The sequence below is a fragment of the Dipodomys ordii genome, unplaced genomic scaffold (assembly GCF_000151885.1).
Source record: "Dipodomys ordii isolate 6190 unplaced genomic scaffold, Dord_2.0 Scaffold4, whole genome shotgun sequence".
In the NCBI taxonomy this organism is placed as follows: domain Eukaryota; kingdom Metazoa; phylum Chordata; class Mammalia; order Rodentia; family Heteromyidae; genus Dipodomys; species Dipodomys ordii.
Genome location: NW_012267220.1, coordinates 36836985 through 36851172, shown reverse-complemented (window position 1 = coordinate 36851172; position 14188 = coordinate 36836985). Strand labels below are relative to the sequence as shown.

General features: G+C 39.3%; 1 protein-coding gene across 3 annotated transcripts in view; it reads left to right on the top strand.

Moving 5' to 3' along the window:
• Positions 1-14188, top strand: part of Slc20a2 (solute carrier family 20 (phosphate transporter), member 2) — a 124923-nt gene that overhangs the window by 44909 nt on the left and 65826 nt on the right. The window contains exon 1 of one of the 3 annotated variants that reach the window (XM_013025754.1): positions 4871-4916. The exons of the other annotated variants lie outside the window; for them this stretch is intronic. The gene's annotated coding sequence lies outside the window, so the exon portion shown is untranslated. Of the gene's footprint in view, positions 1-4870; positions 4917-14188 lie in introns of those variants that run through there. 3 annotated transcript variants of the gene reach the window in all.

Here is a 14188-nt window from a genome sequence, read left to right as displayed (position 1 = left end):
ATATATATATATATATATATATATATATATATATAAATTGGTACTGATTTACACGTTCACTGATTACATGTTCTTACATGTTCAAACAGAATAGCTGTGGCTTAAACCAGCAGTTGGATATGGAACCTCATACCTGTGATCTTAGCATACAGGAGGCTAAGGCAGGAGGAAATTGAGTCCAAGGCTAGCCTGGAGACTCATAATTCTGAAGGTCCCCTAGGTGGTTGGGGTTTGAGCTTTCCCAGTTGATCATTTTTGTGAACTAGCAACTTGAGTTTTATAGAGCTTGAGGCCCTGGAGATGGGGCTCATTCATACATCAAGTAGGTCAACAGGTATAAGGAGTCAGCAACTCCTTGCTGCCCTTTCTCTTCCCCCATTCTTCTTGACTGGTTGAAGAGATAGGTCTGCCAGGGCTGCTTCCTCCAACAATTTCAAGATTACAGAGAGCAGCATGAAAGGGCAAGCCCCAGCCAGCCAGCACATTTCAAGGCTCTCATCTCTGTTTGCCCAGAACTGTTGTAGGAAGGAACTGCCCAAGGTAAGTATATGAGCATCAGGAACAAATGAGAGCCTTGTCATCAAAGTGTACCACGGTAGGCAGTCTCTATGTGTTCTCTAGTCAGTATCCCAAATTTGGGGACATAGGTTATATAATAGAGAAAAATTAAGTAGACTGCTGTGTAGAAATGCTTAATCATTTAGAGTTCCTTTCAGCTTCTGATTTTTTGAAGCCTAGAGCTATAAAAGTAGGGAGGCTTTAATCCTCACTCAGTAAATATCCCAAATTAATCTTTAGCAAGTACTGAGCCAGTGATGGAATTGCTGAGGTCATGATGGGCATGGCCATTTATTGTGCACCATGTGCCAGTGGATAGTCTGTGTCACCTCACTAAATTCTCACTTTGTCCTTTCATGTCAGCATTATTGTCCCCCTTTACAGAGGAGGAAATAGAGATGAGTCAGGTACCTGAGTTTACATGTCTGGTAGCCGTGCACTGCATTTTGAACCCAGGTATTTCTGACTCCATAGCTACCATACAGAGAATTTCCTCTTTAATGGATTTATGTTTTTAAGCATTCATTTTTTTCAAGGCTATGAATATTTATGCCATCATCTGAGAAACTAGGAACCATAGAGACCATCAGTAGTTGGATCAAATCACCAGGTCTAGTTAGAAGATATAGCTCAGAATGGGAAACTTCCTGATGGGCTATTTAGATATGTTTTAATAATTGACCTCTCTATGATCTGTGAAACTTCTAAAATTCCAAAATAAAATGTAGAATCTTCTGTTGTTCCAGAACATCTATTTTTACATTTCAATAGAAAATAATACTCATTTCAGAAACAAGAGCTGTGTCCCTTTTATATGTCCCCACACTGTACTAAATAATGAACTCTATGAAACCTGGCCTCATGCCTAGAAATAAAAAATTTCTTCTTCCCTTTTTCCTTTCTTTTGGGTGCTTTCACACCCTTTCAGTCATTTCTTTCTAAATAACCTCTTCTGTCTTTCTATTTCCCTTAGCCTTCCATTATTTCCCACTAGCTGCCAGAAAAGCCTTGGGTCTCTTCATGTTTTTGGATTACAGGCTATTTTTTTTATAAAGTTATGAAGAAAATTACCACTCCAGAAAATACTAAACATTTTATGTTATGTCAGAGCTTAAGAGTATAAAACCTCTAGACTTTGAATCCTTGGGGACAAAAACTATGCTTTTCATCTTCCTATCTCCAACATTGACGTTGTGTTCTGCTGAGTATATGTAAGGGAACTATGTCCACATATATGTGCATTGAGTACATGTCTAGAAACTTGCCAGAAAGAAATTACTGGTCTTGAGCTGCCTAACATCATACTCACTAAGCCATGTGGTTGCTGAGTACTTGAAACACCCCGTAATTGTAAATACAAAGTCAATCTGACATACAAGTACAAACAAAAATTAGTAAGCTATCTTATTAATGATTTTTGTATTCATTGCATGTTGATAGTATCTTGCATTGAGCTAAATATATTATTTAAATTAATTTTATCTAAAATATTTTCAATTACTTGTCTAGCTGCTCTAGAAGACTAGTATCCAAGTGAATTGTTTAGCATGAGTTCATAAAAATAGTCATTTCTTTTGGTAGTACTTTGGTTTGAATTCAGGGTTTTGTGCTTATTAGACGGTTGTTCTACCACTTGAGCTTCACGTCCTTTCCATTTTGCTTTAGCTTAACTTTTTATGCCTAGGGTCTTGGGTTTTTTTTTGGGGGGGGGAGTCTGGTCGTGGGGCCTGGGCCTGGGTGCTGTTCCTCAGCTCTTCAGCTCAAGGCTAGTGCTCTACCACTTGAGCCACAGCGCCACTTCCGGCTTTTTTCTTTTTGCTTATGTGGTGCTGAGGAATCCAACCCAGAGCCTCATGCATGCAAGGCAAGCACTCTACCACTGAGCCACCTTCCCAGCCCGGGTCTTGGGGTTTTGTCTGGCATTGTCTGACAGGACCATGATCTTCCTACCAAGAATTTCTTGGATAGTTGGGACCACAGTTGTACACTATCATACCTAGATTATTGTTTGTAATAAGGGTATTACTCTTTCTCCACCCCAGGCTGGCCTCAAACCAAGATCCTTCTGATCTTTGCCTCCTGAGTAGCTGGCATTGCAAGTGTGAGCCACCATGTCCAGCCAAAAATAGTGTTTTCAAAATTTCTCAGACCGGTAGGATGAAAGTGTCATAGATCCTTGCCTTCACTTGCATAGTGCTGTCTACTTCTTCCATCCCCCACCCCCACACAAATGGTAAGAACAAATGGAGAACTTTACCATGCTTTTAATGATACTAGATTTTTCCTAGTGTCATGAGTGGACTTGGAACAAAAAGACTGTGGACTCTTGTTTTTTTTTTTTTATAATGAAAAGAAGCAACACAATGACTAATGTAAATTGGAAGATGCAGTGTTTTCTTTGGAATGTTTTGGTTCAGGCATTTCAAACAGGTGTGGCTGCTGTTGGAGGAAACAGCTTTTTTTGACATAGGAGGAACTAAAAAAATGTCTATTTCCTACTTCTGTAGAATGGATATAGGAGCTGTTAAATATTAACCAAAAATCCTATGCACTTGCTATGGACTTAGCAAGTTTGTTTTTTCTTACTGGATTAGGACAGAAATAACATCCATGCTTAGAGACTTCTCTGCTGAACTCTGACATAAGATAATCATATTAAAAGTAACCTCACAATGTCCTCTTTTGCATTAGGAATTCCAGAGCAAGATTTGCTGTGGATTACTAAGAATAATCATATTAATTAGAGGTCAGCCCTCTTTGATTAGTGCCAACCTTTTTCCTTGTAGACAGAGTAGAATGTCCACTTCCAGAGACTTTGGCTCCATGACATTGAGTACAAACGCGCTGCCTTGGTGCAGAGGTGGACTGTTGGCTGCAGTGGCTTGAGGCTGGGTAGTGAGCGTGGGATGTCAGAAATGCAAGCTACAGCTTTGTAAATAACTGGAGAGGGGGCCATGCTGGTGATTACCAGCTTATGCCAACATAAACTAACCATTTTGCCATTTGGGGCATGCATATCTCAGATCGACAATGTTCCTTTAAAAAAAGCCAGGTTATAATTTCACACACACACACACACACAAATAAATGTTCTGAGGTGTAGAGTAACACATAGCATTTTAAAAATAGGAAAACAAACAGTTCTGAAAAGTTCTATGGGGGTATATCCTAGAGGCTTTAGGAGTGAGTAGTGTTGAATTACTTTATGTCTGCTTAAAAGGAAGAGAATTTCCCAGAGCTATTTGGAGATTCAATTGATGTTTGTCAGGGGCTTTGGTAATTTTCATGAAGTACCAATGAGTACAAAGCATGCTATCAAAATTGAAATGCCTAAGGCAAACTAACCTGAGCCGTGCATAGTAAGTTCTGGGCAGTTCTGTGCTTTTAAGTTGTACTTGTTGAGGATTTTTCTATTGTTTAAAGAATGTAGTGTTCTACATTGTGTTTTTGTAAATTCAGCTGTATTCTTGGAGTCTTTTGCTGTTAGCTTGAGCTTAAAGTATTGAGGATGGTCTTTTACCTGTAAAAGCCAGTTCTAGGCACCATGCAGTTAAATGCCCTCCAGAATGCTTGTTGCCAAGTATAATACCTTTTGTAAGTGTTTGAGCTGTTTGTTCTCAATTGTGATTTATTAGTGAACCTGTATCCTAATAGCAGCTCCTTAGTAGGAACACAGGACAAAGCCATAGAGCAAGTGGGTTCAATGTTCCTTGTCTGTAAAGAAAAAAAAATAACCTTTTCTGGTGGTACTCTATAAGAGACTCATTGGGACATAGATTCGGTGCCAATTGAGTTTCACAGAGTACCACCTCTGATCCCACCGTTCAAATAATCTGACAGAATGTCCCTTTGCTTTGCTTTTCCTTATGAAGAGCAAGCAGTACTGCCACCTTGTTGCCAAAGTTGGTCTGACTTGAATGTGCTTAAAAAGCAAGTGATTGCCTGCTGTGAGAAAGCTCTTTCTCTTTGTCAGTACTTGCAAAACCAACTTAAAAGAAGTTAGTATTATTGGACTGACTTCAGTAATCAGCATAATCATGATGTTATGTATTGTTCACCAGGGCACGCCCCTTGGCCAAATTTCCCATTAAGAGGACACCATGTTGTCCTAGTGAATAAATCCCGGCACACATGATACAAACCAGCGTGTTCCTGCCTGCTGCTTGGCTGCAGTTAATTTTAGCCAGGGTTTGTTCTATGAGTTGTAAAACTGTTACCCAAGTAGAAGTTAGTAAGCTGAAATGTGACTTCTGGGCCTGATGTGATAGGTTATCTATTTTTTAGGCTTCAAATTGTGCTTGTGATTGGGAGAGCAGACTTCTGAAGAATTGTGGTTCACATTCCCTTTAAAGCTACTTGTAAGTATTGGGGGAATTTTTAAGACTTCTGTTTCTTTGAACCGTGAACTTCCTAATGGGACTCTCCTATATCTCTTGGGAAAACTGGAAACTTTACAGTTGGTGTTTTAGGGCCATCTCAGAATGTGGCACAAGATTTTTTTTATGTATATGTATGCCTGCTAGAATCCAGTCTTACTCAGCTTTACCCAGAGAATGTATATGACTCTTTCTTATTTTTATTTTGCAGAAGTAATCTGTAGCTTAATACTTATTTTATCTGTTAAAATATTTGATAAATAGAAATGGTTCCTGTAAACATTGTGCGCTATTTTCTCTGATAACCGAAGGGGTACAGGGTGTTGAAAGTCTGTCGAGCATGGAATGCTAAATATATAGATGGACAGCCTTAATGAAGAGGATTCCATGTCTAAAAATAGTCCCAAATACTCTGATAAACACTTTACAGAAATTAATTTTGGAGAAAATTTTTAGAGAGTTAATTTAAAGGGTCTCCTGATAAGTTGAATTATCGCCCAAAAGCTATGAAAGTCTCTATTAACTACTCTTAATCTAAGAAGTTTTAGTTTGGACTGAAGAAAACTAAAGATTTTCATATAGAATATTTTAAATTAAATTGGTATCAGCTTGCTTACAATACAGAACCAAAAAAAAGTTAGCATATAAAGTATATCAGCTTCAGGAATATTGATTTTAATGAAAATTTTTTAACAAGATCATTTTCTCATTTTGCAAAACTTTATTTAAAGACTTCTTTGTTATTTTTATGTATTGTCTCATTTTAAGTACAAATGACGTAAGTTGTCAACAATGAAAAGAAATGCTTCTTTGGTACATTTAGTAGGAGAAGAATGTAAGAAAAGAAAATAGAACTGAATTCCTAGGCTATTTTTAGAAAGAAAATTTTTTTTAAAGCTTGTTTTTTTTTTATTGAGCTGAAATCTTTAGTCCAGATTAATTATAATGGAAAAGTCTCAAATGTCATTTTCTGCAGGAAAAGGAACTAGGTTCTAATAGGTGTTTCATAAAATATACTTTATCCAAAGAACCAAGCCGTCTTTGTTCTTTTAGTTGCTAATGAGATGCTGTCAGAATCTTAGTGGAGTATTTTCACAGTGTACTGTAGTTGTATGCTCTTTTTTTTTCTATGTTTTTTTTATATTTCATTTTTAAGCTAAAATTCTTTTGATTGATTGTAGTTTTTAGTTCGGCCAAGAAAAAAAGGTGATTAGAATTTGCCCCTGTTTTAAGTTAACAGTTAATACATTTCTGTAGGCTTCTCTACTATTAGGAAGCATGTGTTTTAGGACCATTTGCTAAAACGTGCATAAACACATTCTGAGTATTTGTTTTTAACAATTTTTGTGCTGTTTGAGTGAGATCCAGGGGAGAGAAAGAGGAGATCATTTTAAAGTCCAAATGGCAGTGTTGGATTGCAGTGTTCACTGGTTCCATGACTCCCTTTGGTACTTCTTAGCTGGTTACTCCATGAAGTGATCTTTGTCATGGCTCCCTTGTGGGTGGAAGCTCTCAACTTGTGACCTTGAATGTGACAATCACAGGGAGCTCAATCAGCACAGCCACAAATGGAGAGTCCAGATGCCAAGAAATAAGACCAGACTTGAAACCTGCAGGGAGGGCTCCAGAACCTCCAACTTCTACCCAGGTGCTGTGTACTGCTGTACTGGCAGTACTGTGCCCCCACTGCATTGTATACCTCTGTCCTTATGGTCTTTGGTTACTGCTTTCACTGGCTGCCTTCCTGTGACCCTAGTTTTACTCTCCAAATGCCAAGACCCAGGACTTCAACAGAGTAACTGCAGATAACTATAGGTTTGCTTTACTGTAATTACTCTATTCTGCAGCTTTGAAAAATTTTTTGGAAAAGCAGAATTTTAATCTGAGTCCTCTTTATCCACAAGTAGATTTTTGTTTTGTTTTGTTTTGTTTTTTCTGCTTTGTTAGGGGTGGAACCCTGGCCCTCAAGCATGCCAGGCAAGCACTATACCAGTAAGCCACACACTAGCCCCCAGGTCAAGGTTTTTTTGTTTTGTTTTAGTCTGTAGTGGAGCTTGAACTCGGCCTGGGCGCTGCCCCTCAGCTCTTCAGCTCAAGGCGAGCACACTACCAGTTGAGCTACAGTGCCACTTCCAGTTTTCTGGTGGTTTATTGGAGATAGGAGTCTCAGGGTCTTTCCTGCCTGGGCTGGCTTTGAACCTCGATCCTCAGATCTCAGCCTCCTGAGTAGATAGGATTACAGGCGTGAGCCACCAGGGCTGGCTCAGGTAAAGGTTTTTAATAGGCAACTTGTCTATGTGACTATATAGGAACAACGTTATATAACAGATTGCTTTCTGGTTTGGAACTGAATGCTCAGTGATCACATCCGTATATTATTCTTTTTCAGAAAACAATTTGGCTAGAAGAGGCTGTATGACATTCAGGTTCCATTGTGGGCAGAATAGCCTTCACCCTTGCCTATTTCATATATAAACATGTGTCCCCCCCACCCCCAAGAGTACAGATTTCTCAGGAAGCACTGGAATCATGTTATCATAGAATGTATCAGACATCCCCAAGCACATATAGTACACAAAGAGAACATAGTTTCCACTCACAATTCACATGCTCAATCTCAGCAGCATCCAGAAAATGGCTCCCAACTCACTGGAACTACACTGACAAAGAACATAAAGAGAGAAAAGGAAATGAGAGAGTGAAGTGAGTTGAGCTTTCTGTTCATCTAGGTTTGGGGCAGGTAGGATTGGGACAGATTGGATATGAGGCTGCTTCCCCAGAGGAATCCGACCTCCAGCCTTGTCTAGCCTTGTCTACCACCTTCGGTTCGTGTCACTGTCCCACAGGGAAGTTCAGAAGTTTCATTTGTACCTGAAACTCTTGTCATGTGATGGGCTGAACTTCAGGTCAAACCTTCAAAATAAAGAGGGAGCTTTCTCTATGAAATGATACTAAGTTGTAAATCTGGGTTTCTGTTGCAGATCCTCTCTTTTCTCTTGAACTGATTTGTGGTTGAGCTTGTTGTTACCTTGCCCTGAATTGGTCTAGAATGTCAAGTCAATTGTTAGATTAGTTCAACAAGAGCTTTGAGCTTCTCAGAAGATAGATTTATGAAGATCTCCAAAGCATTATTGCAGCTCATAAAGGAGTCAGAAGACAGGATTCAGACGGGCTAGTAAGGCCAGTGTAGCTATTGGAGATTAATATATAGGAGCATATCATATGAATTTGTGAATCACTCTTTTCTCTGTACTAGCCACAGCCAGTTGACTCCACAACTAAAAGAATCTTGGAGAGGCCTCAATAAAGAACCTCAAAATATGATTAAAGGGTTAGAAAATGATTCCGATAATAAGAGGTTAGAGAACTTCTATTAGCCTAGAGAAGAGAAAAAAGATGACTGAGGGACCTTGAATTGTTATTCAAGTGTCTGGCCCTTAGTGCACTGATGATGACTAGCTATTGTCTGCTTCCCGGAAGAACAAGAGAGTCAGGTCAGGACAGTGGTACCATTGGTATGACCCTACACCCTCAGCATTCACACTGACTGGGAACTTTGGAGAAATGCAGGTTCCCAGGTCCACCCCAAATCCTTAATTCAGAAATGGGGAGGGGGCAGAAGAGTATGTTCTTAACAATTTTCAAAGTGATTCTGATCAATAGATGAGATAGGAAAAGGGACACTTGGATTTGGCCCAGCACTGGTGGAATCCTAGCTACTCAGGATGCTGAGATCTGATTATCAAAGATCAAAGCTAGCCAGGTCAGACTTTTCTTTTTTTCCTTTGCTGGTATTAGGGCTTGAACTCATGCTTTTTTGCAGTGGTATTAGAGCTTGCCTCATGCTTTTTTGCAGTGGTATTTTTTGTTAGTCGTGGGGCTTGAACTCAGGGCCTGGATGCTGTCCCTGAGTTCTTTGGCTCAAGGCTAGCGCTCTACCACTTTGAGCCACACTCCACTATGCCTCGTGCTTTTACTTGGCTTTTTCACTTGAGGCTGGTGTTCCACTTGAGCCATTAACCAGCAAAATAAAAGCCAGAAGTGGAGGTGTGGCTCAAGTTGGTAGAGTGCTAGCCATGGCCAAAAGTTTAAAGTCCTGAGTTTGAATCCAGTACCAATACAAAAAATTCAAATAAATAAAATATTAAAAATGGGGGTTTGGATTCTGTTAAATGTGGAGTTTTCCCTGGAATTATCTAAACCTGAGTTTATATTTATTTGAAATGTTTTCAATATTATCACTGAAGCCAGGAGATAAATGACCTCTTAAAATCCCCTCTAGCTCTCACTTTGCTCTGGATTTCTTTTTGTCACTTAGAGATTAATAACCAAGAACATTTTGCAATTATTTTCCTGAATTCAGCAATTTAAGATTAATACCTGCTTTTCTTTTTTTTTTTTTTAATTTCCAGCAATGTTGGAATTGGAACCCAGGGCCTCATACATTCTAGGCAAGTACACTACCACTGAGCCACATCCTCAACTCTGACATTACCATTTAAAATTAGGATCCAGTGAGATAGTGTGGGAATAGTAGTATTTCACTCTCAAATATAGCTTACTCTGTCTTAGCAGGGTTGTAGTATAGACTCTCCCCTCCCATTGAGCTTTATCATAACCACCAGAAGGGAAATTTGGGCAGATCTGGAAAATAATCAAAATAGCCTATCCCTTGACCCTTGATGTTAGCCTGCTATCATTTTAGGTCACAGATTTCTGACACAGTCATGAAGGGCATTTCAGAAGAGAGTAGCCTGAGGAGGTAGTATGACTCTCCCCACCTCACCAAATCCGTCACTTCCTCTGGAGGAGAAGAATTAGTGGGTGAGGTGATTTAGTGTACCTTCAGGGACCATTCATCAACTTTGCCATCTGACACTCTAGAAGTAGGAGCAACAACAACAAAAACCCTAAATGTATAATGTATTGTTTGTTCATGGCATCTCTGCTGGAAGGGCAGCAATGTCAATATCCATTTCTACAGCAAATAGCCAATGAGTCACATCAGAGGCAACTAGTACAAAAAACGTAGATTTATTCCTTTTATGTCCAAGGCAAGCAGGAATCTCTTTCCCATGTTGTGAGTTATCTAGACACTCAGGCAGGTGGCAATTCTTACTCTTCCCATGAAAACAGTGACTTCTAAACCTATCTCCTCATCTCCCTAACAATACTGGTCTTTCGCACATCATGTAAATGCATCATAATTTAGTGATATTTTTGCCCTTTTATTTATTCTTCTTGGCTTTTTTGTGAGGAATTACCTTGGATTGAAACAAAACCACTGAGATTGTGTCTATTTGTATAGCATTTAATACAATAAAAGCTTTTTGTGATACACAGAAAAAGGGTTATCTGAGGACACATTTTTGCCAGCACGATTTAAAAAGTATCATACAAGTTAACACACTGCTATGTCCAAAAAAAAATCATGTCCTCCCTTAGCCAAAGAACTGTGGCCCTCTTATTTTAACATTTGAAAATTGCACAGGTAGAATCTTTGTCGTCTATAGGCTTAGTTAATCATATGTTGTCAGAGTATGAAAAAGTCCCTAAAGTGAGAAAAGACAGGTGCAGACAGTTTGGCATAAATTCTGCTTTGCCTTGTAAGGAGACAAGTCAAAGTAGCAAGTACATTTATGATGGTAATATTCAGTCCTTGGATCTTATATTTGAGGAAACTGACCTTTCAGACATCAAACTGCATGGAGTTGTACTTTATACAAATCAACATCTTTCAGAATATATAGCACTGTGGGAGCATAATGGTTGCACACTATATGTATTCTCACCAATCCAGCAGATTTTTTTGTTTGTGTATGGGGCTTGAACTCAGGACCAGTGTACTGTCCCTTAGCTTTTTCATGCAAGGCTGATGCTCTATCAGTTGAGCCACAGCTTCACTTCCAACTTTCTGGTGGTTAATTGGAGATAAGAGTCTCACAGACTTTTTATGCCTGGTGTAGCTTTCAACTGCAATCCTTAGATCTCAGCCTCCTGAGTAGGTAGGATTACAGGTGTGAGACATTGGCACACAGCCAGGGCTGATTTTTTAAACAGTGAATTAGTTCCTGAATAGAAATAATTTATTTAAAACCTAACCTGTGAAACTGCAATGACAAAATATTGAATAGGGAAAAATTCCAAATGTACATTTAATCAAATTCTTAATGCTAGCAGTCAAAAGGCCATGGTCAGCACTAGGGAATGTAGCTCAGTGGAAGGGCATCTGGCTAGTCCCATCCCCAAAGGCTATTTTTATTTCTGTGCAGAGAGAAACTATGGAATAGCCATTTGTTCTTCATATTTCTTCCTTGGAAAACTAAAATCAGTTTATTAATAGTTCACACTTGTACCATTAGAAGGAAAGTAGCTAAATAGTTTGTCTAAACGTTTTTTTCTTATTTTTTTGTTGGAAAAAAATGTGAAGGAAATAGATTATGCAAAAATTACCTAATTCTGTAAAATATTCCTAAAATAACAATGTATAGTTAAATGATGTATTGTGTTCACTAATAATGCAACATTAGGCAGCCTATCTGAAATAACAGATGAGTGGCACTGTGGCTCAAAGTGGTAGAGCGCTAGCCTTGAAGTGAAGAGCTCAGGGACAGTGCTCAGGCCCAGAGGTCAAGCCCTATGATGGACCAAAAAAAAGAGGTGGAGGTATGGCTCAAGCAGTAGAGTACCAATCTTGAGAGAGAAAAAAAAAAGCTAGAAGGGGCTGGGAAGGTGGCTCAGTGGTAGAGCGCTTGCCTTGCTTGCATGAGGCCCTGGGTTCAATTCCTCAGCACCACATGAGCAAAAAGAAAAAAGCCGCAAGTGGCGTTGTGGCTCAAGTGGTAGAGCGCTAGCCTTAAGCTGAAATGCTGAGGGACAGCGCCCAGGCCCAGAGTTCAGGCCCTATGACCGGACCCAAAAAAAAAAACAAAAAACAAAAAAACTGAAATAACAGATGTATATTGAGTAAAACTAGCAGGTTCCTAAATATTATGTATTTATAGCCCTATTGTTGAAGGGGGGAAAAAAAGCACATATATGTTTCTGAAAGAAAAATGTGGCCTACTGAATAGAAGGAGACTTTTAAACTGGTGGTAGCTTGGGGGCAAAAGGGGTGGGTCATATAAGTAATGTCTGGCCAGATGAATTTGTAATAGTAGGCAAGTATCATTTTTTCTTGTTTGTCTTTTCCTTCTGCATTTACAAATTTTTATATCAGCACATACTGTTTTTTTAATAAAAAAATTGAGGTGTTATCTCTTGGAAAGAGACCCACACAAACTGATGTGTGGCATTGATTGATTGATAAAGGTTAATTCTGCAGTACTCAAGGTGGCTATAAGGGTCTAAGCTCACTGCTACTCTGGATCTTAAATGAATTTAAGACTGATCTCAAAGTGGCCAGGGTGTCAGATTGAGTAGCATTTGGAGAGCAAAGAAAGGCATCTGGGATCCAACATATTTTTACAGCAAATTAAAATAGTACTTCCAGGGTTATCCATTTGAACTTGGAAAGAGACCATAGTTCAGCATCTTAAGTGCAAAGTAATGAGTGGTTGAGCCATATGCAATAGACCTAAGGAAATATCTTGAGGGATAGGGATGAGGATGACGGGAAGGAACAAGTCACCAAAGCATAGATCCTTGTACAGGACACATTCCTTGTGTTTACTGAAAATGGGAACCCTCTAAAGAGAGTCCTGACTCTCAAGTTATTTCTTTCAAATGCCACTAGGATATCCCTGTGGCATATGGCTTTGATCAGGTTATGTGAGGGTAGTAGTATAGTCTTCTAGTTATTTAATAACATCTTCAGCAAAAACAGTAGTCCCCCTCCAAGTAGTCCCCCTCCAACTTACTTTGTACAGTGACAAATAAGAAAAGCATGTTTGATGGGTTATCTTAAGGGTCTCACTCTCGAGTCTGCACCTGAGCCTGGGTCTAGAATGAACTAGAGTCTGTTACCAGGTTGATTTGGACACAGAGCCTTAGATAGAGACTGAACTTAATATACTTTCAATTGGGCTAAAGTGCCAAAGTGTCTATAGAAACTGACAGAAATCTCCTATCCATATGTTGGCCTGGCTTATGGTTTGAACTTTGTTTTTCATAAGCAAGTGATTTCTGTAACCCAGAGCAGGTTCCTAAAGTTTTCTTCTGACCATTCATTCGTGTGTGTCTGTGTCTGTGTCTGTGTCTGATTGCACACACTTGCATGCACACGTATGTGACATTTGTAGGAAGGAAATGAGTGAATCTCTAAAGATCCGGACCAATCTTATTTCTTCTTGTTTATTCCTTTGTTCATTTGTCTTTGTTTTTTTGATCTTTTTTCTGAAAACTAAGAGCATAGTTAACATAGTGGGAGGTTAGGAGTTACAACCCTTTGCTAAAAGGGGTTTTTACAAAAGAGTAATTGCTGTAGACCTGACTTGAAATTAAAGTGGCAGCTGGAACTGGAAAAGAGAATTGTTGGGATGTGTTGTCATTTTTCTGCCCTAGTCTTCTGGTCAGAATGGAGCACCCCTGGGGACTTAGAAGGGAGAGCATCCGGCCACTCACCTCTTTCTGTCAGGCCTAATTTTGGCCATCTCTACTATTGTTTACATTTGGCTAGGTTTTCTTTCTTCTGTAAGTTGTAATGTCTTCAGGCTCTGCTAGGCTTGTCAGTAGCAATTAACTAACTTGTCTTGACCAGGTGTAAGAGCTTGACATCATATTTAGTAGTAAGTACTAGAATGATGTTTTTAAAAGTTTGACTTTACTGTGATCTGAAAGGGTCTTGTTTTCTATCTTCACACTAAAATATTAAGTCATCAACTTCTAGGAATTCAATGGTCAAAGTGGGTCCAGCAGTTTAAGAGTAGACAGCTGTAAAAGTCTTGTCCTAAAGATAAGTACTGGTCACTGGTCACATTTTCTTTTTAATTTACTACAGCACATTCATTTTTTTCTAGTGTGTATCTCTGAGCTTTTATACGTGCAGAGTGTGTGTGTGTGTGTGTGTGTGTGTGTGTGTGTGTGTGCGTGCTGATAGACATGCCAGTTCTGAAGCATGAACTCTACCTTTTGAGCCACACATCTACTTCAGGCTTTTTAGTGGTTAACTATAAATAAAAATTTCAGGGCTGGGAAGGTGGCTCAGTGGTAGAGCGCTTACCTTGCATGCTCGAGGCCCTGGGTTCAATTCCTCAGCACCACATAAGCAAAAAGAAAAAAAGCCAGAAGTGGCGCTGTGGCTCAAGTGGTAGTGC